General features: G+C 40.0%; 1 protein-coding gene across 2 annotated transcripts in view; it reads left to right on the top strand.

Annotated features, from left to right (window-relative positions):
* The first annotated feature begins 1,844 nt into the window (after nucleotides 1-1,844).
* Nucleotides 1,845-24,619, top strand: part of EPB41L3 (erythrocyte membrane protein band 4.1 like 3) — a 213,412-nt gene continuing 190,637 nt past the window's right edge. Inside the window, exon 1 of one of the 2 annotated variants that reach the window (XM_039845753.1) lies at nucleotides 1,845-2,143. The gene's annotated coding sequence lies outside the window, so the exon portion shown is untranslated. The remainder of the gene's footprint in view (nucleotides 2,144-24,619) is intronic. The other variant, XM_039845743.1, reaches the window with a different exon arrangement.

The raw sequence follows: 24,619 nt of genomic DNA, 5'->3' as shown, positions 1-24,619 counted from the left end.
CTACATAATGCTTTCTCATTGCTCACATCTTTAAACTCCATTCCTGCTATTAAGGAAACACGTCTTGTCCAGTTGTTCGTGCCTAACCTGGCTGTCAACACATTAGATGTATATCTGAGTTAATGATTACTACTATGCCACATCCCCAACCCACCCTCAATTTTTATCAGGTACTCCTCCAGTCATTGAGTTGACCTGCACTCAAACCTGAGCAATCCACATCTTCATTCTACTTGTGGTTTCAACCATTTCAGGTCAAAGCGCATTTCATTTAGTAAGTGATTGACCTAGCATATTGAAATATCTCCTTGTGAATGCTTTGCCTCTGAACTTTACTACGTGAATCTTCCTGGGTTGCAGGAAGATGGAAAAGAACTCGCTTGCCTTCTTTGATAAAGAAAGCACTTGGCTGGGCGGCGGGCGCGGGGGCGGGTTGGGGGTGGCGGAAGTTTCCTATTAATTCTCAAAGTGAACCCAAGACGTTAGGATCTCCTGAAAAAAAAAACTGCCTTAAAATGCAAGGAATTGAAGCTATAAAGCCTCTTTCCAAGTGACTTAGCAACAGTTGTCAGGGAGTGGCTCCTTGACTGGTGCCATTTATGCCCTGTAAAGAGCCACCTTCTGACTTCCTTTAGTAAAACCTCTTTCTTTCTGCTTCACCCTGCTGAGACTTCTACAAAGCATAGCTAAACATGAGTTTGCATGTGCATACTTTGTCATTTTGCCTCACTTGCACTCGAAAAACATAGACGTTTCCCTAATGGGCTATAAAATGTGCTATTTGAGAAGTTCATTTTGAAATATTATTAAACTAATGAGTATACTTGTCAGTGTACCTCTTTTGCATAGATACACCCAGGAATGAAGTGTTTCTAGTTGATCCAATGGCTTTCAAGACTGGTACTTTTCATACTTTTATGGTTTTTCTTCTCCAAAAAGCTTTACCAAATCAGTTTTACAGAAAGCATGGCTTCAGGAGGTATTAAGAGACAGTGAAGAGTGCATTTCAATGCCCTGAGAGAGGAGGCTGTGAACTCCCGTCCCAGTCTTTGGGGCGGGAGTAGGAGGAGAAAGAAAGATGTTTCTTTTGTTTACTTAAAAGGCCAAGAGTTGTGCAAAAGCCTCATAGAAGCACTAGCATGAGTTTTCATGGTCTGGACTTGCAACAGCAGAATCAAGCAAGCATGTGGCTGAAACTCTAGGCCTTCAGGCCTGGAGCTTGTGGGCACCAGTGGAAGTGGGTGGCTTTTTGGGTGCTGGAACCGGAGGCTTCTCCACGGCAGTGGTGTAGGTTGAGTGAAAAAAGACAGACTCCAGGACTTATCTTCACATTTAAGTGCTTCTTGTGTACTTTCGTGAGGACTACGTCCAAACCACTTTCCAGCTCACATCTCTGCACTGTTTGCCTCCGTGACGTTAACACTTTCCAGAGACTGCACAAATTTAATATCAGCAAAAGAAACCAAGCTGCCAGGTCCCCTTAAGGCACACGAAGGGCATTTCTCACATCGTATCTCTTTCTGTATCCCCAACCTACGTGTGTGTACGTGCGTGCGTGCGTGTGTGTATGTGTGTGTGTGTGTGTGTGTGTGTGTGTGTGTGTGTGTGTGTGTGTGTGTGTGTGTTTCTGTGCTGGATTCTCCCCTGCCTGCGAAAGCCGGGGCAGTTCCCAGAACTCCCAGGCTATAAAGCCCCGGGGGGCCTGTCAGGGGACCCACACTGGGAGCCGGCGGCTGGGAGGCGGGAGTAGGGCGGGGCAGAGCGCCGGGACCGCCCGCGCGCCGAGCGCAGCCAACGAGCGGGCGGGGAGGGTGAGGCGGGCGGGCCAGCGCCGACTGAGCGGCGCGGGCTGTCACAGGCGCCCGTCGCGCGCTGCAGGTGGCAACTTGGAGGTGCCGCGGCCACCGCTGCGGGAGGATCCCGGGTCTGGCGGCCCCTTCCACCCTCAAGGAGCCCTTTCCAGCCGCCAAGTCTGAGACTGGACCCGGGAGAATCCGAAGGGAAAAGCCACTGCGCAGGGACCTGTGAGCAGCCCTACCTCTCTGCTGCCCTTGCGCTACTTTTTTTCTTTGGGGAAGGTTGAGCCTGGGAGCTGCGAAGAGTCTTCGGAAGGGACAGGAGAGGGAGGCTTCCAGTGACTCAGGTGAGCGCCTTTCCTTTCCAGTGAGCCTTCCTTTTTCGCAGCCCGGCGCAGGCGAGGACGGCAGTTCACCGGGTGGGCAGGGGCTGGGACACCGGCGCCTGCCCTTGGCTCGAGGTCGGTGAGGGAGAAAGCGAGGAAGGGGCGAGGCTGGCCGGGTCGGGGGCTGCCTACCCGGACCTGCATGGAATCCGCTGGGACTCCTAGGCGGGCACCCTGAGGCGAAGGACCATCAGAGAGGTGCTTTGAGATGGCTGGAGGGCTTGTATCCTGGTTTAAGCTGGCGGGGATCGCCCCCGTGTGCGCCGTTCCGGAGTCGCGGAAGGAGTGGGGCGCGGCGCCTATGCGAACCCCCCGAGTGAGCGCGCAGGGCTGGGCGAGAGCACGAATCTTCAGTCCCTGCGATCCCTAGGCGCTGGAGGACGTCATTCCTCTGGGCTCCCGCAACTCCTCCTCCGCCCCTCTCGCCCCCACCCCCCGCGCCCGTGGCTCAGCCTATTCCGAGATTCCGTGCCTTCGCCAACGCGTGAAGTGGTTGCTGCTGTCACTCCCCTCCCTGCCTTCGCCAAAGCTGGAGCGCCCTGGGGTCCAGCTCCCGGCCCCCGCCGCCTAGTTGTGTGCTGGAGGCGAGTAGGGCTGGCCAATTCCCTGCTCTGAGGCCGAAGGTGAGCGCAGCCAGACTGTCCGTCCCTGCCCCGCTGCTGCGTGAACCCCTTGTCCAGCAAGTGCTATCCCAAAAGCCAGACCTTGCTCGATCTGGGAATGAGGGGGGCTTCCTAGGATGGTGCGAGCCTTGGAGAAGAGGCGAAAGCCTCGGCCTCTATCTGGGCGTTTCAGCGCCAGTCTTAAAGTGAACTGTCTCTGACCTCCGCGTCCGGCTTGGGGCGTGGGGATGCTGGTGGCAGAGAGAGAGAGAGTGTGTGTGTGTGTGTGTGTGTGTGTGTGTGTGTGTGTGTGTGTGTGTGTGTGTAATCGTGCGCGCGCGATCTTCTCGCCGGGCGACCCGCAGCTCCCCCCCCCCACTCCCCGCCCTCACCATGAGAGGCACGCAGCTGCATCCCAGCAACTCAGCTCTGAAGGTTCCTCTCCTCCTGCTCCAGCTACAGGCCTCCACCTAGCTCGTCCCAGGGTGAAAATGATCTAGTTGGTCGATGCGGGTAGGGGATAAAGGCGCTCCAGAGACGAAGGAGGCGGTTTTTCAAAATGCAAGGGAGCGCCGCCCCTCGCGGGGTATTTCATCTTTCCACAGCTCAACTACAAGGAACTCTGGTGGAAGCTGGCGGCGGCGGGTCTGCGTTCCAGGAAAGGCGCGGTGTCACTCGGGAAGCCGAAGTTAGGGCCGCTGAGCATTCAAACTCCCTTTGGCGCGTCTTGCTCTCGCGGGGGAGCTATGGGCGCGCGGGTGAGCCAGCCTGCTGGGGGCGCACCGCGCGGGAGGTGGGGTGATTGGGGACCTGCTGCAGGAGGGCGCCCGGGAGCTGCGGGAGCCGAAGCGCTCAGGGCCAGCGTCGTAGGGCGCGTTGGGGCTTCCACAGGCTTGCAGACACCCGAACTGCGTTGCAAGTTGAAGTAGGGGTCGACACCGCGTTGTGACAGCCTGGTGGCCGCTGCTGATTCAGAAGCAGCAGCCACGCAGAGCGTTCGGCCGCCCCCCTGGCCAACCCAGCGCGGCTTTTGTTTTTCATTATGCAAAAGTGAAGCCTCTGGCATAGCAAAGCCTGAGTGCTGGCGGCGAAACACTCTGCGGTGCGAGGGGCGGCGTCCAACAGAAGAGGCAAAGAGGAAACTCCAGGATCCGGCGGCTAGCGCAGTCCCTGTAGGCCTACGGCGACAGCCAAAGATCCCAGATCAAGGCTAGGCTAACCCAGGCAAGGGGTTAAAGATCCTCTCTTGTAACATTAGTTTTCAAAGAGGATTTTAATGTAGGCTTCTTAGACTGTGTAGCTACTCGCCCTTGGCGCCGCCCTCCGAGGGAACGGGGCTTTAGGGCCCCCTCCACCCCACACTCATCCAAAACTCCTGTGTAATTCCCTCCGAAGTGCACTGGATTAAGACTGGACCGAAAGAGGGATGGAATCCACGAAATGAAAGAAAGTAGATTCGACTGTAAATCCCAAACCTAATTCAGGTTTAAATCTAAATTCCATTTGATTAGAAACAGACTCTAATCTGGTAGAGCAGGGTCTGGGTGGGGGCCACTATATTGCATCTCTCCTAATGACAGTTTCTGAAGGGCTCTGTAAGGTTTGCCCCTCCCAAGCTGTAACTGTGCTGTGTATGGGGGTGAAGGTGGGGGTGAGGGTGCACATAGCTCTACACATAATTTACAGCAGGGAAGGAGTCACGTTCAGATTGGTTTTGAAATGACAAGTCAGACCGCCTTCCCCTACTCTTATCTGTCATAGGCATTTCCCAGCTGGATCAATTCCCATTCAGATTGTGTCACCAAGAGGTTAAAGATCCTCTCTTGTAACATTACTTTCCAAAGAGGATTCTAAAGTAGGCTTCTTAGACTCTGTAGTGACCTCAGGAAAACATTCTCTATTCTGAGCAGCAGAAGTATAAAACCAAAATTTTCTAACAAAGTTATGACTTCTCAATCTCCCAGTGGAGATATCCTCCTTTCTAGAATGTAAGTTATTGAGGGCCCAGGGCCTGATATATAGTAGATGTTGAACAAACATTTATAGACTGGTACTTATAATTTAAAACATTGGCCTGAAAAGATTTTAATAATTTCTAGGATCAATCATTATTAAAATCAGAATATTAGGTCAATTATAATAGTCATTTTAGGGACTAATGTGCATTGTTTAGTTCTATATTTTTTAACCTATTTGGGATTGGTGAAATCACTTTGAATAAGAATGCACCTAAAATATTAGTAAATTTTGAAATAGCAGAATGATAATTGCATGGTTATAGTCCCTCTATAAGTCTCTGATTGAATACCTCTAGGAACAGAGATCTCATTATTTCACAACTATTCTATCCATTTTAGATAAATTCATTATTTAAATATTAAGAGCCCAAGGATGAACATGACATGGCTTCTGTCTCATACATTCTAGTTGGTGGGCCAAAAAGGAAACATGATTTTGGTGCTAATGTAAAGACATGTGCGAAACTTAAGGGATCTCAGTGAAGTGATCCCACCCTTTGAGTGGCAGCAGCAAGGAGGACTTCACTGAAGATGAGTCCTCCGTTTTGGATTTGAAGGAAGGGTGATTAAGCAAAATCTTAAGTCTGGGAAGCTGGCTGTGAATAGTTCATTAAACAGATCCAGGGAGCCAGATGAGTCACAGCCCACTCTGGGCAGCCACTTCCTCATCTGGAAGGGGAATAATAATTTTCACCTGCCACACTGAGAGGATTCATTTGTGACTTGAGAGTTACCAGAGGTACTAGGAAGAAAAGTGTGAGACCTAGCACATGGAGCATAGAATTTTCTGATTCAGAACTAGCTAACCAAGAATAACAAGACACACAATTATTTAGAAAATATGACTTTCAATGGAGAGCTGATAAAGGGTAGAACTCTTCTTTGAACCATACTCTTCACGGTAAAGATGGAGAAATGTAAATAGCTGTTAGAAAGTTTTTGATTTGTCATTCTGCTAGGGAGTCAGTGAAACTGCAATATAGAAACCAAAGTAGCCACCAAATTTTGGAGAAGAAAATAATTTTGTTTTAATGCTAGTTGAATACATGTGTGGCTTTTATTTTTGTTTGGGAGTATTTAGTGTCATGATGACACGTCCTGTAAAAAAAGATCTGATAGATGTCCAGTGTGTGTTCTAAAGTGAGAGTCACAAAGCTCAAAGCTGAAGTGAAGGATCATATTAGCTTTGATAGGTGGGACTGGGGTCAGAATTTAAGGCATGGGAGCCAAAAGTACACTATCTGAGAATCCTCTATAATGAAAAAGTGAGCAACTAGGTAAAAAGCTGTGATGAGATAGGGAATGACACTGAATATAATTGGGACCGAATAGAAGAGATTTCAGATAAGTAGAATAAACGGAGATCAGAACTGGAGGGAAGATATTGATGGTCAAAGGAAGTCATGGTAGTATTTACATCGGGAACTCTGAAATAAAACGAGAGCGAGAGCTATTCTTTCTTAGTATGGTGGGAAAACAAGGACATGAATCAAAACTCAGCCACCTCACTGCTGATCCCAGCACATTATTTAATGTCTCTGAGGCACGTCATCCCTATCAGGAAAATGAGGATGAGAATGCTTCCTGATGAAGAGTCAATAACATGTGAAACACCTAGCTGCCCTGGCAACAATAAGCTTCTGGTTTTCTAGAATCACGAGCATGGGTTGGCTGAATGAATTATTAGCCCATCTTTATCTTCAGCCTCCATTAGAAATCTAGTCTCACATTTTCAACTGCCAAGTAGAAATTTTTACTCAACTGTTCCACAGTCACCTCAGATTGAAAATGTCTAAAATTGTCCTTCATCAATTCCCTACTTTCCTCTTTTACCCCAGTACAAGGCATCCTGAGTCAGCAGGCAGAAACCTTGGTCTTCATTTTTCACACCGTCTTCTTCTCACATTGCTCCTCCACAGAAATGTCAGTGATCATGTTGCGGTGACTCCCATCATCACCTCCTTTCTATCACATTGTCACCAATCCTACCCCAGGTTCTTGTTACCTCCTCCTCAGACCATGTGGTAACAATCATAGCCCACTCTAATCCTACCTCCCCTCGCTTCTGCTTCTAGATCAGTCCTTTTACAGTATAGCTTTGATTACATCATTCCCTGGCTGCAAACCTCAAGTCTCTCTCATTTCCTAAAGGATAAGGTCTAAATCCCTTGGATTTGTATTCAAAACCCTATGTTTGCTCTCCTATATCTACGTGTTCAGTATTGTCTCTTACTGGCCCCAACAGGGCCAGTACACTTGTCACCATTTCCAAGCCATAACAAAATTTTATTTCTATGTCCTTTGCACATCATTTCCTTCACCTGAAATGCACCTCCTCATCCTATCTTCATCTTGAAATTCTACTGGTTTTTCAAGGCCCACCTTATGAAGTTTTTCTTGATCATTGCAGAAGTGTCTCTCCCTCATCTTTCCTTCTGCAGTTCTTTGCTTTTTCCTCTCACATGGCATGTACCATGCCTTTATTCTTCACTGTGTTCCTATTGATTAAGAACTTATTCCTCTCCGTAGTCACCAATAACTGGTTCTCAGAGTGGGAGCTCAATAAGAATGATTGCATAAAGATGCCTGACAAGAGTGATGACAGAAGGAGAAGGATGTTCCAAACCCAAGTCATGTCAATATGAGAAAGTAGCCAGCCCTTGATTGTGTCTTTATAGGCAAAGTGGAAAAGAGGCAATTATCTGGAAACTTCACAAACCATCCTCTGCCTCACTTTGGTCTAATTACATGAATAATTTAAGCTTTGGTAGCTGGAAGAATATGTATAATTATTAACAATCTTCATTGTAGAAATGAGCTTACAGTCATTTGAGTTGGACAGAGCTTTCAAAAGCAGACTAGCTGTGGAGAGCCAAGCTGATAGTGATTGGGCTGAAAGAAAAATGAGATATGCTGGGCAAGATGCCCATTAAGTGCTGAATGCATTCAGAAATATGTGAGAGAATTAGCAGTTTGGGCTTATAAGTTTGTCTGATCAGAATTTCTTTTAGGAAACTTTTCATCTCATTCCTATCATGGCTCCTTGATTTACAAAATATAATCGTGCATGTGTTAATTAGCGTGGATAGTTGTTCAAATGTTTCTGATTTAGAGGAATGAAAAGATGATGCTATCCCTCATGTGTATGTGATTTGTTTGAGAACAGGTGGAGAAACAAATTATTATAAAAAGCTTGCCAGCTTCCATATTCCAAGAACAGAAATGCTTCCAAACAGTCTTAAATATACAAGCCTTCAAACTTGAGAGGACAAACCCATCCTCATCAAATAGTCATAATAGCCCATTGCACACAAAGAATGAATAAGTAGGAAAAACAAACAAACAAACAAACAAACAAAAACAATAGGGCCTGATCAGGTACTGAGGTTTTAAATAGTTAGGAATTAGACACTTTATTATAATGCCAGAATTACATACTCAAACCTCTTCTGAGAAATTGGATGGATGTAAGTGATCAAGAGCTGACATACCTATGTTTTATAGATTTTGACACGTGGTGTTTATACAGTTTACATAAATATGTTTCAGACTGGAAAAGATGTTGGTCATCTACTGTGTGAAAACATTTGGCCACACATATGTAATTTCTATCAGGACACTGTTCCAAACTCAGTTCATCTGGCAACTTACTTAGCCACTCTCAGCCACAGCTTCTTCATGGACAAGTGGAAATAATAGTATTTTCTACATCACATAGAGGGTGAAAAAAACTAAATGATATTATAAAGGGAGACACACAATATTTTAATTACTGGTCTGATAGTTTTAAAAAATCAACATTATACCATAAAAATCTCTCCTTCTCTGTAACCCCTTTAATATAAAAGTACAGCATGGAAGATTTTCCAGAACTAATTCAAATACAATCAAACATTTCATCAGAGACTCAGAATCACCTTTAAGTAATTAATTTTTTTCCTTCAACAGCCACAAAATTTTGTAGAGCTAAAATATCATCAAACCAGGAGTCCATGTGGGGCAAAGATTATTTGGATAAGCTAGAGGTCTGATCTAAAACAGATTAAAATACATTTGTATTCCACCTAAAATAGTTGTTTCTTTGAATGTTGGATGCCCTTTTTAGTTTGCATTGTGAATAATAAAGTATCTATACGAAATGAGAATATTTAAACATATATACGTTGCAAGCCCTAAGAGCAGAATAAACATGGAGATATGATATAAAATGAGCAAGAAAGCCTAGCTGTTATGTTCTATACACACATCCCACTGTTTAGGGAGACTAAGGGTGGTATCTTTTGGGGCAGAACAGGAAACATACATGGGTGGATGCTGGGGTGGGAACACATAAAGGGTACCACCCTTTGCCTATTTTTCCTCTGCTTCTCAGTGTTGTACTTTTATGCCATTTCCTCAAACATCCTGTCATCACAGTTTTAACAACGACTTTCAACATGGATCCTTGAAAATTGTTTAAATGATGTCATTTTTGCAGAATGTTCTCTCTACCTTCACCCACCTTCCATGCTCCTAGGAGCTAAGCTGCTGTCCCCTACCCACATACACACATATCACCCATATTCATAATCAATATTATTTTGGATTTCTTCAGAAACAGACCTTGAAATAAGAATTTGTCAAATAGGAGACAAGCTCATACTCACCTAGCTGCACCCCAGTACCGGTAGGTTCTAGCTGAATATCTGGAGACAAATCGCTTATGTTTTTTGAGTCTTAGTTTCCACTTTTGCAAAACTAGTTTAGTAATATCTACCTAGCAGAGTTGTAAGAATTGGAAATAATACTTATAAAGTATCTGGCACATAATAAATCCTCAAACAAGTGTACCCATTTTTTTTGTCATATGATGTATGTTTTATTGAAGTTTAATTCAGTATGAAAATTTATAGTTAACAAATGAACTTTTACTTTCAATCTTTATGTTTCAAGCTTTTTGGCCTGAGGACGTTTATTTATTTTTTAATCATTAAAAAAATAAGTAATGAGTATATTTAAATGTAATTTTCCCTTTGCTACTTTTCAAGTTTTTTGTTTAATAGTAACCAAAGCAAAATGCAATTAGGAAGATAGACCTCATAATCCTACTGCAAATGTTTCTGCTTTTCAAAATGGAATAGAAATTATTATTTTGTTGGACTACTTCCTCTATATCCGTATCATTCATGTTGGAAAAATAATGAGTATCACAGACATTTATCTCTGTCTGCATTAAAATATCTTCAACAAATTCATTTAGATTTCTTGATCTTGCAGGGATCTACATTGATCACTTAATTACCAAGATAATTAAGTAAAACTGCACTTCATTTTTTTTTTTTCAAATGGACAGATCTGATCTACTTTTCAAAAAGAGCACTTTAATTTATAGTGGATACAAGAATAACCCGTGTTTCCCAGGCCAGACAGCTTAAGCACTGTAATACAACTGTATTTCTTTGACTCTCTCACCACCTACAGCAATGGTGGTTCTTCGCCATACTCAGATTTCTCCTAACTGGCCTTGCGAATCCCTGGGGATCTCTCTCCTGCTTGCAAATCCAAACCTTTTCTGTGCTGCCTGCACCCCACCATTTTTACTTGCTCTTATTCTGGCTACCATAGTGACATTTAACATCAAAGATTCCAAAGGCATCAATTGATGCCAATAAACCCATTACGGCCTGAACCTAACAGAGAGTCATCCAGACTGCCAACAGTGATGTGTTCCTCAGCTTTTCGAAGGTCTAGATTGGGAGCAGGTCTGGATCACTGCTCAGTCTGCTGTGTTATCCCTGTGACCCTATGTTGTCCAACATTTATCTCCTTGCCTTGGTGGCACCACCATACAACAATGTCACTGGGTGGACATTGTGATTCACTGTGATTGCAGTGAAGTGACTCTTTCACTCTGGACTAAGACACAAGGGTCTGGGTGCTAGGATGGAGGGCAGAGCAAGATGTACACACTCCATGTCTGTTACAGCTTCTGTGTTTTCATATAAAATGCCTGGTATGTAGAAAATGCTTGAACAAGTGTACCAACTTGAAAGCTTACAAAATTTTGGAATTTGTCAAAAAAGCAAAGGGGAACCTTTTGGAAGGATTTTATGCAAAAGAGTAATACAAGGAGGTTAGATATAGAAACATTACTCTGGCTATAGAAAGTTAAGATGGGCAGCCAGGAAGCTTCTACACCTTGCACAGCATCCCACACTGACCTGGGACCAACATTTGTACATCGATTCTTTTCTCTCTTGACCTCGGTTCTTTTTTCACCTTTTCTCATTTTGGTTAGATATTGGAATAACAGAAGCTAAAAATGTATAGATCTTATTTTTAAGAGGTTGGATGGCTTAAGTATTTTTCTCTCACAAAATTTATTAAGCCTGGAAAATATGTTACAATATCATCTACATTTTTTTCTAAAGGATGAGCAACTTGCGTTGTTCTTAGCTATTTGCTTTCTTTGAAAAATATATTAAAGATTAAAATGAATTAAGTAATGCAACAATGAGTAATGGTGCTTAAATGTACATGTGACCCAGTTGTTAATTTTTTTTATTAAGCATGTTGTTTTATGTCTCATACTTTTAATATATGAATATACCCTAATTTTTCAGATTATTTCACATAGTGTTTTATCGTCAGTGTAGCTTTGCTCTCCCTACAATACAGTTAGGAGATAACTAAGTGTGTTTCAGGAAAAAGAAGCAGACATGTAATTTTCCAGATTGTGGGTTCATCGCCATTTAATTTCCCTGGATGACAGTTTATTCATCTTTATGATATAGTTACAGCTGCTTCAACTTTCAAATCTACAATCCTAAAGCATCATCATAGATTAAAATTTTTTTGTTTTTTAAACTCGATAACAGCATAAATTTCATGATAGTTTTCACAGATCAGTGCTATCAAAACAATTTTGATACAAGGAAATGAAAATATTACTTTGCACAGGCTCTGTTATATAAAAAATACTAAAGTATTTTTAATAACAAAAATAATAGTAATATTATTATTATTGTAAGCACAAGTAATATAGCTTTTGCTCTCTTGATCACATTAACCTGATGACAGTTAACCTATTATTTTTCTGAATTGGTTTAGCACTTTCTTTGTTTAACCATGTTATCTGGAATTTCATTTTATTTTTCTCCTCTTTCCCTTTTCCTCACACATTCAGATGATTTCAAAGATATTCTGGGTAATCTTTACTAAGCCTAGTAAGAAGAGTTATTTGTGGGGTTTCTATTAAAAGCTATTGAAAAGATAAATACAGGTTAAAAGTATAGCACTTTCTTCTGGCCTCTGGTATAAGGAAAGGAAGTATTGGTTACATTTAACTAGCTGTTAATCTAATTGAAAGTAAAAGTTCACTACAGGACTGGCATGTAGCAACTGGCTTTAAATGTAAGCTGCTTATATGATGTTTCAAAGAACAGCCGGGCCGAACCACCAGTGGCTTTCTATGGGAGTGCAGTTAATATACTGTCTGTAATGAGTTGATGTGGTATAAATTCTCTGACCCATAAAATTATTGCTCTCACCAAAAGTATAATTTTAGCAAGATTGAGGAAAAGAGTTGAGAATAGAAAAAAAAAAGAGGGGGAAAGAATATTTTCTTCATCGCGCTGGATATAGCTGTAAACTCCATATATCATGGACTCAATAGAACAAATTGCATTGTGTTCATAGAAAATTTATCAGAGTTAAATAAATGTGCTCTTCCGCTTTTTCTGCCCCTTGTCCCTGAACATCACTCTAACTGCCCCGCTAGCTACCCTCCTTCCCCCAAAATAATCTCTTGTAATAGCCAAGAGCCTAATATTTGTAGGACTGTCCTTTTACTTGAAACACATAGTAGGTGTTCATTAAATACAAATTATTATAGTGCCTTGATTTAGCATTGTGAACAAGGATAGAAATTAGAGTGTATTTGTTCAAGTATTTTCAAAAAAGTTAAAGTGGCTGAATTAATCAGTAAAATTTTAAAGATCTTTGTCTCTTAAAACTCTCCCTGTAACTTCAGATTGATTATCCCTTTAAAGCGAAATATCAGAGCACGTGCATCCTACCAGGGCTGAAAACACAGTTCTGTTCCACGTGCGTTATTAATTAATTTATTTTTTTGATGGTTGGATGGTTTTGTTGTAGAGACAAGCCGAATGTGTCCATATGAGGTTGCCTGCTGGAGATTTATGGTGCAGTTCTTACTCACTTTTTGTTGATTCTTCTCTGTTCACAAAGAAACACACTGAATTCAGGAATTTGCTTTTCAGCATTGGTCTACTAAAGTAACAATTTGCACATGATGTGAAATCCAGCATCAAAGATATGGGCAAGACAAGGTCAATGACCTCCGAATGTTTTGAAGCATTTTGTTTTTCAACTGTGTTCACGTGGGGGAGAAACTTGGTTTCAGTAGTGTCCTGTGCCCTTTAGACACAGGTTGAGCAATGTTGCTGACGTAGTCTTCCTCATTTTTTTTTGAGCCACTGGTCTTCTTTTGAACTTTTTACCATTTTCCCTGTAGGAAATACCTACATATCTCATACTCTGGGAAGTCTTGGCATTCCCTTTCCGAGTTATTTTTCAAAACAGAAGACAAGCAATCATCAAAGAGTAGTTTAATGGTTGTTGCGCATTTTGTTTTTAAGAGCATGGAAATGCTTCTTTTCCGCCTCTGGCTCTTCTAGCCCTCAGGATGAAAAGATTAGAGTGATAAAAGGCACAGACCTACTTTCTGAATATAGGCATCCCGGTGTTACAGATGAGTCATTTTTCCAAAAGTACGTTTGTCAGTAGTTGTTTGGAATTTTGAGTTCTTTGCTATGAGAGAAGTTGTTAAAAATTATGGTCAGGTTTCCAGGCTAGCCCAGACAACTATATTCAATCTATGTTATAAACAATATTTAGAACTATTAGTAACTATAGTTGTGAAACTTTGGAACAGGAAGCCGCATGGATGGCCTGAGGTGCACATCTTTGGATGAGTGTACAGTGCTTTGTACTCCTCTCCTGAATCCCTCCTATATCTTCTGGGGCACATTTCTTTGGGCTCTAGTGTCCACATGCTATGCTGAGTCATACTTTTATGCTTATAATTAAGCTTTCTTACTTTCCAAAATATATTCCTTGCTCCAAATTTATTGCCTTTTCTCTTTCTTAAATAAAACCACCATTTTCTTATTTTGTTGATCTAACTTGGTAATAGTAGAAAAGCAATCTGACTGAATTAATCATGTTTTTGTGCAAAGGATTAATAACCCCATAATCCTTCCATGCTATTTGCATTAAAAAGTAGAATACCTCGTAACTAAAATCAAATGTAGGTGATTGTACTTCAATTTTATTTTCACTTATGATTTTTTTACAAGTGAGGTCCTGATGAAGGCCATGAGAATAAAAGTGTGAATAAAATATGGTGCTTATCATCTTATAGGGAGACAGGTATATAAACACCAATAAAATGATATAAAGTGTGATGATTATGAATTTCAAAAGAGAATTTTATGAAAATATCAAATCTTACACATCACTGAAGAGAAGCAGGTAAATCAATAACAATATTGAAAAACAATTATGCCTTATCTTCTAAAGACATGCACATTGTTTAACATAATAATTCTTAATATAGTTACATACCATTGAGAAACTGTTAAACATACGCACCAAGAAATGCTTCCAAAATATCCAAAATAACAAATTGGAAATAACACAAATATCTATGGACAGAAGAATGGATAAATAAATTATGGCATATCACAAAGTGAGACATTATATAGCCACAAAATGAATGAACTATAGCTATAAACCAACCAAATGGATGAATCTTAATGAAAAAAAGTTGCAGAAGATTGATTGACATAATACAATTTTTATAAGGCTAAACATGTAAAACGTAATAGTATTCCTTAGGAAAACCTGTGGACTGAACGGCTGATGCAATGATATTGGCAATATTCTCATTATATTTAGGTGATGGGTTCACAGGTGTTTAATTTATTGTTATGCTCTATATCTTACACAAGTATATTTATATGTATGAAATTATTGCATAATAAAAAATGTATACATATTTTTAAGTGATCGCCTCAGTTTTGGGGAAATACAAAAGAAGGAACAGTTAATTCTGATTGGGAAGACTTCACAGGGAAGGCTGTGTTCACTTGAACTTGAAGGGCAAGTAGGGCTTTAGGGGTCAGACAAATGTTGAGCGGTGAAAAGTGGGAAGAGTAACCTGGGTTGTCTGTGTGGGAACTGGAGATGTACAGGCTGAAGTGGGAGAGGTGAGGGAGGTAATGTGTCATAGTAGTCCTCTGCAAGGCAACCAGGTGGCCATGATGCCAAAAACCCTTCTTAAAAACCCATGAGATTACCAAGGGAAACTGCCTGGAATGGAAAGAAAAGAAGTCACAGATAGAATGGGGGCGGGGTGGTAGGGAGGAAACTCAGGTAAAGCAAACCAGGAAAACTACTTGAAGGAGAGGTTAAGGTGCTGGAGGAGAACCAGGGGGCACAGAACTAGGACTTCCCAGGCAGAAGGGGGTTTCAGACCATTTTGTTTTGTTTGGGAGGAGGCAGCAAATTAGTACTCAGAGGCTGATTCTGTCTTTGCAAGCAATTTATTTAGCGAAGGTTTGCAGTGGGAATTACAATTTTTTTAGTAGCATGTAGAATAATATCTCTTAATAAGCCAATGAAGAAATAGCATACTACAAATAAATGAAAGATTGATCACACTATTGTCCCAGGCAAGGGGAGATAGAAACAATAAAGTCCAAATTTAGCAGAGATGTACATTTTCATGTTAGTATGGCTTTTCGGGAGAAGTGGATTAACCAACAGTGAGCTGAATTCTAGCTGTCAGTACCAAAAAAGAAAGCCCTTTGTCGCTAGAGTATAATGCTAGGGAAATGAAGGTGCCAGTTTTGGTGAACAGGCTAGGCTGTTCTGAGGGCTATCACTCCAGGGACTGTTGCAGGATTTAGTACCACTGCCAACCAAAAGTCTCCTTGGCCATGGTGGGAGCAAGTGTCTCAAGGTCTTTGGAGAGCTGTTTAGGTCAGCAAAGTGTGCCTTGCCCAGACTGAAACTCTTGAATAGTCATCACAAACTCTCAGTATTTATAATGTAAATGTCTTCTTGCCATAGTTGCTTCTCCACATGTTCCTATCAATAAGCCCCCAGTGGGGCCCGTAGCAGCTAAGCTAGTAAGTGCTTATCAATGACAATAGATGAGATGATAATATCCTGACACAATTTACCTTATTTTGATATCAAAACAATTTACTTCTAGAAACAACTTTTTCTGTCTTTGTAATGAACAACTGGATTAAAACAACTTCATTTAAGCTTAAACAAATGGATTTGAAATCATACTAAGCCAATACACTACACAGACCCATGGATGGAAGGGTTACATAGCACAGAAAAGGAGTTAACCTTGAAGAAAAGGCAGTAAGGAGAAGCCACCTGAAAAAGAGGGTAAATTAAGTCACAGATAGATTCTAGACAACCTTTAAAGTTTATAAAAGTCACATCTATTGAGTTACTATATCTAATGTCAGGGAGGAGAGTTTCAATCAAATCATCAACGAATAGAAGATTTTATTTTTAATATATTCGTTAGTTACAGACATCTATCTTCACAATATATACATTTCTTTTTCTTTCTGTTTCTCCTCTGTGTTGAAAATTTCTTTTTGTACGCATTTCTGTTTCTCCTCTGTGTTGAAAATTTCTTTTTGTACGCATAGTTATCTAAAAGTTGAGTAACTCTTGGATGGTCTATTGTGATAGGAAGAAAAGAGGAAGAAAGAAGAAAAAGAACCACCACCCACTGGGGAGCTCTGTTCATGAAGCAGTCTCATCTGAGGGCTGGAAATAGCTATATTTTCTGGCCTTTACCACATCTCTGTAGTATGTAATGTTAAAAAATAACAAAATCAAAGCTTATACAGGGCAAATGGCTCATCCAAGCCAAAGTTGGTTCAAAAAAGACAGATTGTCTCTGTGAAATCATAGTTTTCCTCCTTGCTCTATACCACACACACACACACACACACACACACACACACATGACCTTCTTGAAATGTTTCAATTAGATGCACTGAGAAGTTTAATTTCATGACTTTTTTTTTTGTTCGCCTGTCTCTAGCCTTTTTAAAGGTCTGCTCCCCTCTCTTGATGTTTTACCGTCTCAGTCTTATCAGTTGCTTCCTTTAAGATACAGTCTGTCCCCTCAGTGGTACTGTTCTAATAGGCGTCCCTGGAGAATGTGCTTTGATAAGAGTTTTGCCGTGAGTAGCCTTGTCCCTTGGCTGTATTCCATAGTCCCTCCTCATACACACTCCTTCACCTTGACAGGGCTTAGAGCTGTCTTATCTCACTGACTTTACAAACATATAATTATTTTCTTGTTATTAAAACCATAATCATGCTTTTAGTTGCTATTTATTCCTGGAAACTGCATATTAAAATAATTATTTTGATCTCACTGACACTAAAGTTAGAACTCATAAATTTTATTGTCATAGTACATGAATATTAAGTCCATAGCTTCCCGCCTTTGGCTTCTCAGTGAAGAGAGAAGTGAGGTTTTTCCTATAAGGGAGGAGAGTACAGAGGGGACTTGAGAATGGATAGTTTGCAACAACTTCTGAGGGGAGAGGTGCAAAAGAGCCAAGGAGGAGAGCAGGGAGAGTTTTCAAGCACCACAGGAGGGCCTCACTGCGCTTAGAAAAGACCATCTTTCTATGAGTCCATTTCCTCCTGTCCCATGCAGCACCCCCAGAGTACAGGCCCTGACCCTAATTCTGGCTCCACTGGAATGTGGGCTCCTGGCTTGGGAGATAAAGGAAGTTCAACTATGAACATTTCCCACTTCCAAATTAACCATCAAGTTGGCTTTTAAAGGTAAGCACCGTGCAGACACTGCCTCTGACCAGATAGGGGAAATTATTGTTTTTGAAAACAACCTTGAAATTCATTATAATGTGATGATGGAGCTTTATGAATTCATTTTTTTATAATGAATCATTATAAGGTGGAAAAGGAAGTTGAACAATGAATAATTCTGTATAACCTTACAGAGAAAGGGACTGTAACTACATCCTTCCACACAAATGGAACAGCCTGACTTTGCTCTTAAGGACCAGAATCCTTCACGTGGCCTCTGGGTTCTGCTCCTGCTTCATGGTCATCTACATCCACTGCAGCCTCGTCTTGTATCATTTGCCCTCTTGCTGTCTGTTCTAGACTCAGTAGTTCTCAAACATTTCAGTCTCAGAACCTCTATACATTCTTAAAAATGATCGAAGACCACAAAGAACTTTTGTTTATGCATGTTATATTTACCAGATTAGAAATTACAACTGAGTAATTTTTAAAGCATTCTTTTTCATTTACTTAAAAATAACAATAAAAAGTTCATTCCACGTTACATAAATATTTTTATGAAAGTTAACTATGTTTTCCAAAGCAAAAATAATTTGGAGTAGTGTGGGTGGCATTGTGAATCTATTTAACATCTGGCTTAAGAGAAGAGAGTGGATTTTTGTGTCTGCTTCTGCATTAGAAACGGGGGGTGAGATATCATACATCATAAAGCTTCTGGAAACTTCAATGTACACTCATGAGAGAATGAGAGTGAGAAGACAAATATTGTCTAGTTTTAACCTCATGGGCCTCCTAGAAGAGTCTTGGGGATCTCCCAGCGTCCTGGGTTACACTTCAGAACCACTGCATCAGACTCATGGGACTTTAATGGAAATAAGTCAGTAGGGTGACTGACAGGGATAATGGAAAATAAAGTTAGAAAGTGAAATCGAGTCTTCAGCATGTCCTGTCTTATTTAGACATTCCTCGTCTTCTTAAAAGGGCTTGAACATTACTGCCAACAGGCAGACAACAATTAGGGACATTTCCAAGCCCACCGTGAATTTACATTGTTTTGTGTTTCTCAAGGGTCTTTTTTCAAGCATCATTTTATTTGATCTTTACCATAACTCTGTGAGAAAAAAGTATATTTATTATATTTTTCATTCAGGGAGCAGAGGTGGCTTACTCAGTGTCATCCAGTTCCTTAAAGGACCATTGAACCAATACCTCAGATTTCCTAAGTCCTTCACCCATGTAAGTTGTCTCCCCTCATTGCGAGGTCAACCCTTGTACATAGGAGCCCAGTGATAGAAATTGTGAGCAGAAGGTGATTGAAAAAAGATATTTAAACTTACTTCCATTGTAATGACTCATATACTCACCAGTGTACTTTTTCTGATTCTTTAGCAAATAAAAATAGTTAATGTACGAGAAAGGATCAGTTGTATTCTTTTAGCAGTACAGTTAAAGTCTGCATGTCTACAATGGGAAGAAAAGTCACCATTCATTATCAGGACTTGATATAGTAGATTAAAGAAAATGCTCTCCACAACTCAAATTATTAAACTTTTAAAATATTCAAGGGATGTTAAGAAGACTTTGGATGCGCTCTTTTCAAGGCGTCCCTGGACTTGGGCAGAACAGGAGAGGGCAGTGTCCCTGTGCTCTTTGAGGCGTGAACTGAGTGCCTGGCTCATCTCTGGTCTTCGTAGGCATATCTGTCATGATTTCTTTCAATGCCCTTTCAGCAACGACTCTCCTACCATCTGCTGAGAGGAAGAACAAATTTCTTGAATTTGTGCTAAACTGCTCTCTGTTCTATTGCAAATTGCAGGCTTTTTGATACTTTATATTGAATGTTGACTTACACTCTCATTCATTCTTTCCTTTGAAGATTGGGTCTATAGAGGGTGGCCAGATAGTTCCAAGAACCATTCTGATAGTAGCTTTTTCTGTTTTGTTTTTAATTGTAGCCAAATACCCATAACATAAAATTTATCCTCTTGACCATTTGTAAGTGTACAGTTCAATAGTGTTATGATGCAATCAACCTCCAGAACTTTTCTCCTGAGAACAACAACTCTCAATTCCCTTCTCCCATCAACCCCTGTAATCCACCATTCTACTTTCTGTCTCTATGAATTTGACTATTCTAAGTACCTCATGGAAGTGGAACCATTTGTCATCCTTTTGTGACTTGCCTATTTTGCTAAGAATAATGTCTTCAAGGTTCATTCATATTGTGGCACATGTCAGAATTTCATTCATTTTTAAGGCTGAATGATATTCCATTGGGTATATAGACCATATTTGTTCATCCATTCATCTGTCGATGGACATTTGGGTTCTTCTACTTTTTGGCTATTGTGTACAATGCCACTATGAACATACATATGCAAATATCTCTTCAAGACCATGCTTTCAATTCTTTTGAGTTGACAGTAGCTTTTGACGGAGCAAATTAGTACTACACATCTGTAAGGCAGCAGCCAAGGAGGCCCCAGTGGATCTGAGGAGCACAGAATTCATCAAGCATGACCTTGGCACAGCCTGGTTTTCTGAGGTAACTGCTCATGTGGAAAGCCTGTAACAGATGAACTATTTTAAATGGAGGCTCAGTTTGGAGAGTCCCAGCTACTTGAAAATATGTTTTATGTGATTTTATGTTGTGAAATTTTTTCCCTAATAGAGCAACTGGCATGGCTTATAGTTTTATGCTGTGTAAATTGGGGTTGGGGGGGTAGGCTCTATAAAATAAGATAATAACATTTTTTTGGTCCTTTGAAGAATTAAAAATTTATGCTATGACTCTGATCTGTAGCACATCTAAAATGAGTTGTAATTTATATTCTTTGAGAGGGTATAATTATAATTATTTTAGTCAAATGCTTATTGGAATGTGTAAATAACTTTACTGAGTTTTCTGATTATCATTTTGAGTCAGCCTAAGTCTTTACCTTACTGCAGATTTTTCCTCCCTATTCTAGCCCAGACTTACTTTAACTATTTTTATGTTCCTATATATTCATACAACTCTTTCATAGTATCTTTCTGAAAACATCTATTACATATTCGAATGTGGCTTGCATGTGTTTTCTCTTATTTGCAATTGCTAAATGAAAATGTTAATGAGAGATCTCTTTGGATCTATCATGAATTACCTACTTCATTTTTCTATAGCAACATCCTCCTTAATCCAGGATGTCTCAGCCATGGGGTAGTTTCTAGAAAGGAGGCAACTCTTATTATGTTTAGTATGGGGGTAAGTTACCACCAGTTGTTGAATTATTCCTAAACTATTTTTTCTTCTTTCTTTTTGCTCACCCTTGCTGTCTCACTGCCTCTGGGAACATGGAACATGGACCTGCCTATCATTTGGAAAATTGTGGACATTGGGCATTGGGACGTGGATAATGTGGGTGAGTCCTGAAATTAATGTTTAAGCTATTGATTTTGTTCTTTATTTGTAGAATAAGAAAACTGCCAAATGAAATAGTTTGATGTGAAAGTATCTTCGGCACCCCCGTGCCTGTGTGCATGTACCTCAAGTGCCTTCGGTTATAGTTAATCCTCCTGCATTAGAGAGGGAGATATCCTGAGGCATACTATTAGCAGCATCCAAACTCAAATGAAACAAAGATGAATCATATTGATTGACAGAAGTTGATATTTAAACCTTTGCTGTTGGTTTTCTTTTTCTCTTTTGGGTTTATGTGATCTTTAATAATAGTTCTTTATAACAAAACAATTAGAAAATATCCACAAAGCTTGAAACTGAATTTTCTAAGGCTCCTGTTAAGTTGTTTCTATAAATCACACACCCCAACTGTTCATAGCTACATTTATGGCAGATACAAATATATTTATTTTTGTGACGTTGGCATTGTTTTTAATATAAACCCATTGGAAATGGTACTTTGTTGATATGTTTATATTAAATTAGTCGTGAATCTTGACATGAAAGCTTCCCACTTCAATTGGTCCTTTGTTGATGGTTTCAAAACTTTAGGTAGCAAAACTATTAAATATCAAGCTCAAAACTTGTTTTTCCAAAACTGAGCAATAATGATGTATAGTTCACTCAGCTGTTCTTCATGCAGGACCAGGGCTGGGAGAGAGGGTTCATGTCTGCTGGTAGATTTCTTGCTATGGAATGGAGACTAGAAAACAGGCAGGTTTTGAATACAAAAAAAAAAAAAAAAATTAAATACATTTTTTTTTCTAGTTCTTGAGCATGTAGGAAGCAGGATTCCAAGAAAAGCCTTTGATTGGCATCATGTTATAGAAGAGGCTGAGGCAATATCATCTCTGCTTTTCTTAAAGTATTTTGCATGGCTGATTACTGGAAAAAAGCAATCTGTTGAGGTATACTTCTGAAGGAAAGTCAATTCCACTTCTATCCTGAGTCACTTCCCTCTAAATCAGTTTCAAACTGCCATGTTGCTATATTAGCCAGTTGAGGTGGCAGGATTTCACTTGCTGGACGCAAACACATTTGTTATTGCAATCTGTTATTTCTGAAATTTCTAAAATTATGTTGAATATTAGCATGAAATTTGACATCAGTGTTTATAAAATTTTCTATTCTGGTGTAAGTGATTTGGGAATCTTTATCTTAGATGATTTACCTACCCATAAATATCCTAAGGAATATGTGTCATTTGAGTTTAATTTGTTGAGCTGTGAGTTGCTGATTTGACATAATTACCACCTAATCAGCTGTTTTGCTTATTGGGTTATGTTATGATTCTTCAGTTCCACATCTAAAATCTCCTTTCGGGATTCACATTGTATGTTTTCCTCTATGTATCTCTTTGGGTCTTTTCATCTCCCTTTTTCTCATAAATGGTAACCATCTGAACAATCCTTAAAATCTCACTTTCTCGACCAGTAATAATCAGTAGCCACAATCTACTTTTAAATTGATCATGAGCCAAATCTTGTGAATTCTCCTTTATCTGGGACTTTAAAAGCCTTCTAAAGGTAACACTTTATGAAATGATCAGGAAATCTTCAGAAATCTCTGATCCTAAAAGTAGCAAAGATTGAGCAAGGGTGTTTTATTATTATTTTTTAAGCAACTCTTGTAGTGCATGCGCGTCCTCCTCAGTTTCTCCCTCTCCTCTTTCTAAGGGCTCCTTCTAGAGAGGAATCTCTTGACGTGGGGGGTTGTTTGGTTTTATTATTTGTTTTTGTTCCACTTATAGGAAGGAAGATAGGTGTCTCTGCAACATAAGGAGCCACTGTGGGTCAATAAGGGATCATTTTCTTAAAAAAAAAAGCTAGTGGATTTGTCGCATGACTGACACAATTCACTTTCCGTCATATGTAGGATCACATATCATCATCACCATCACACTCAGCATCATCCTCAGATGATTCTTCTCTCCCAGGCCCTGGGTTATAGATTTTACATGAGTCTCATTTAATTTTCATGACAACCTCATGATATAGGAACATTTTATCATCTAATTTTATAAATGAGCAAACTGAGAAACAACTTAACCTGCTGAAAGCTGCTAGTGTCATTTTCATAAAATGTTTCTACTAGACAAATTTCCCTTTAACCGGTTTAATATACTTTTTGACTCTTCCGTATCTCCAAAGACAGAATTTTTATGCATCTCAGACAGTACTTTGTCATGTACAACTAAATTTGTCTTTATCGGGCAGTTATGTAAAGCTCTTTCATGAATCAAAAGTGACAATCCTATGGTGGCAGGGAATGAAGAGGCAAGACTGATTATACTAAAAGACATAATAGGGTGATTTGCCATATGAAAGTGATTTCTCTTTCTAGAGAAGTTGATATTTTTGTTTCTGGCAGTATGATCATATTTGAATAGAACTAATAGTTTTGGAGGAAAAAGTCAAGCAGAAGCTAACTTTTTTCCCCCCAAATTTAGATAAACACTCTGTTTTTGAGTGTTATTGAGCTCCTAAAATTAATCATGACTATTTCCCTAATAGCTAATTTTCTGCTTTATTAGTCAGAGTAATAAGGCCCTTCTCAAAATTAGAAAGACATGAAAAGCAGAAAGTTATCTTGGTTAGCTAGCTTGCCTTGCTTGACTTTTCAAGGTACTGCATTGACGATGTAGTATCACTGGAGCCAAGTATGGGAGTGTTTGGCCAGAATGCTGACATTTCCAGTCACCTAAGGTATGCAGACCCTCATCATATCTTCACTTGAGTTCTCTACAGATTGTCAAACCCTTCTTTTCATCTTTATTCCATCTTCCATCTGGCTCTAGAGAGACATATCCAAACTATAAATCTGACCATGCCTCTCTCTGGCTTTAAACATCCCAGTGATTCTGTATTTATTCTAGTAGTGCTTCTCCACCACAGTACTGTAACAGGCTGACGAGTATTGGTCATTTGTGTAGTTGTCTCAAGTAAGGTGTTACTAATAATAAATCGAGTATTAAAGTTTAAAAATTATTTATGTGTTTAAAGTAAAATAGGCTAGATTCAAGTTTACCTCTGTGGCAACATAATTTACACTCACTTTTATTCTGTATTATCTCTTGTGCATGTGTGAGAAAGAGAGGGAGGTGATGCCATGGCTAGCAAGGGACTGGGGATTGTATAAAATTGTCAGCCTTGCTTATCTGTCTCATAGCCTAATGGTTGTTGGGCACAGCTAATAATTCTGCTTATCAAGATTTTCCTTAGTGCTTGTGAGTTGTGATTTTATAGTGATGAACTTTGCTATGTAATTTGACTCGCAGAAAATTTCTGGGTAAGAAGGAAGATAAAGACATAGGAATAAAGTTCTAGCATTATATTGTATGTAATGAGGCTGTGAACATTCTTACCCATAATGATAGATATTTATGATTACCAAACGAACAGCTAAATGATAATAAAAGCAAAACTTGCAAGAAGATAAGTCGTATGAATAAAGGTTAAATGTGTACATTTCACTTATTTTAATAACAACAACATAT

This window comes from Pteropus medius, unplaced genomic scaffold (assembly GCF_902729225.1).
Source record: "Pteropus medius unplaced genomic scaffold, Ma_sr-lr_union100, whole genome shotgun sequence".
Lineage (NCBI taxonomy): Eukaryota > Metazoa > Chordata > Mammalia > Chiroptera > Pteropodidae > Pteropus > Pteropus medius.
This window is presented reverse-complemented; position numbering and strand designations above follow the sequence as displayed.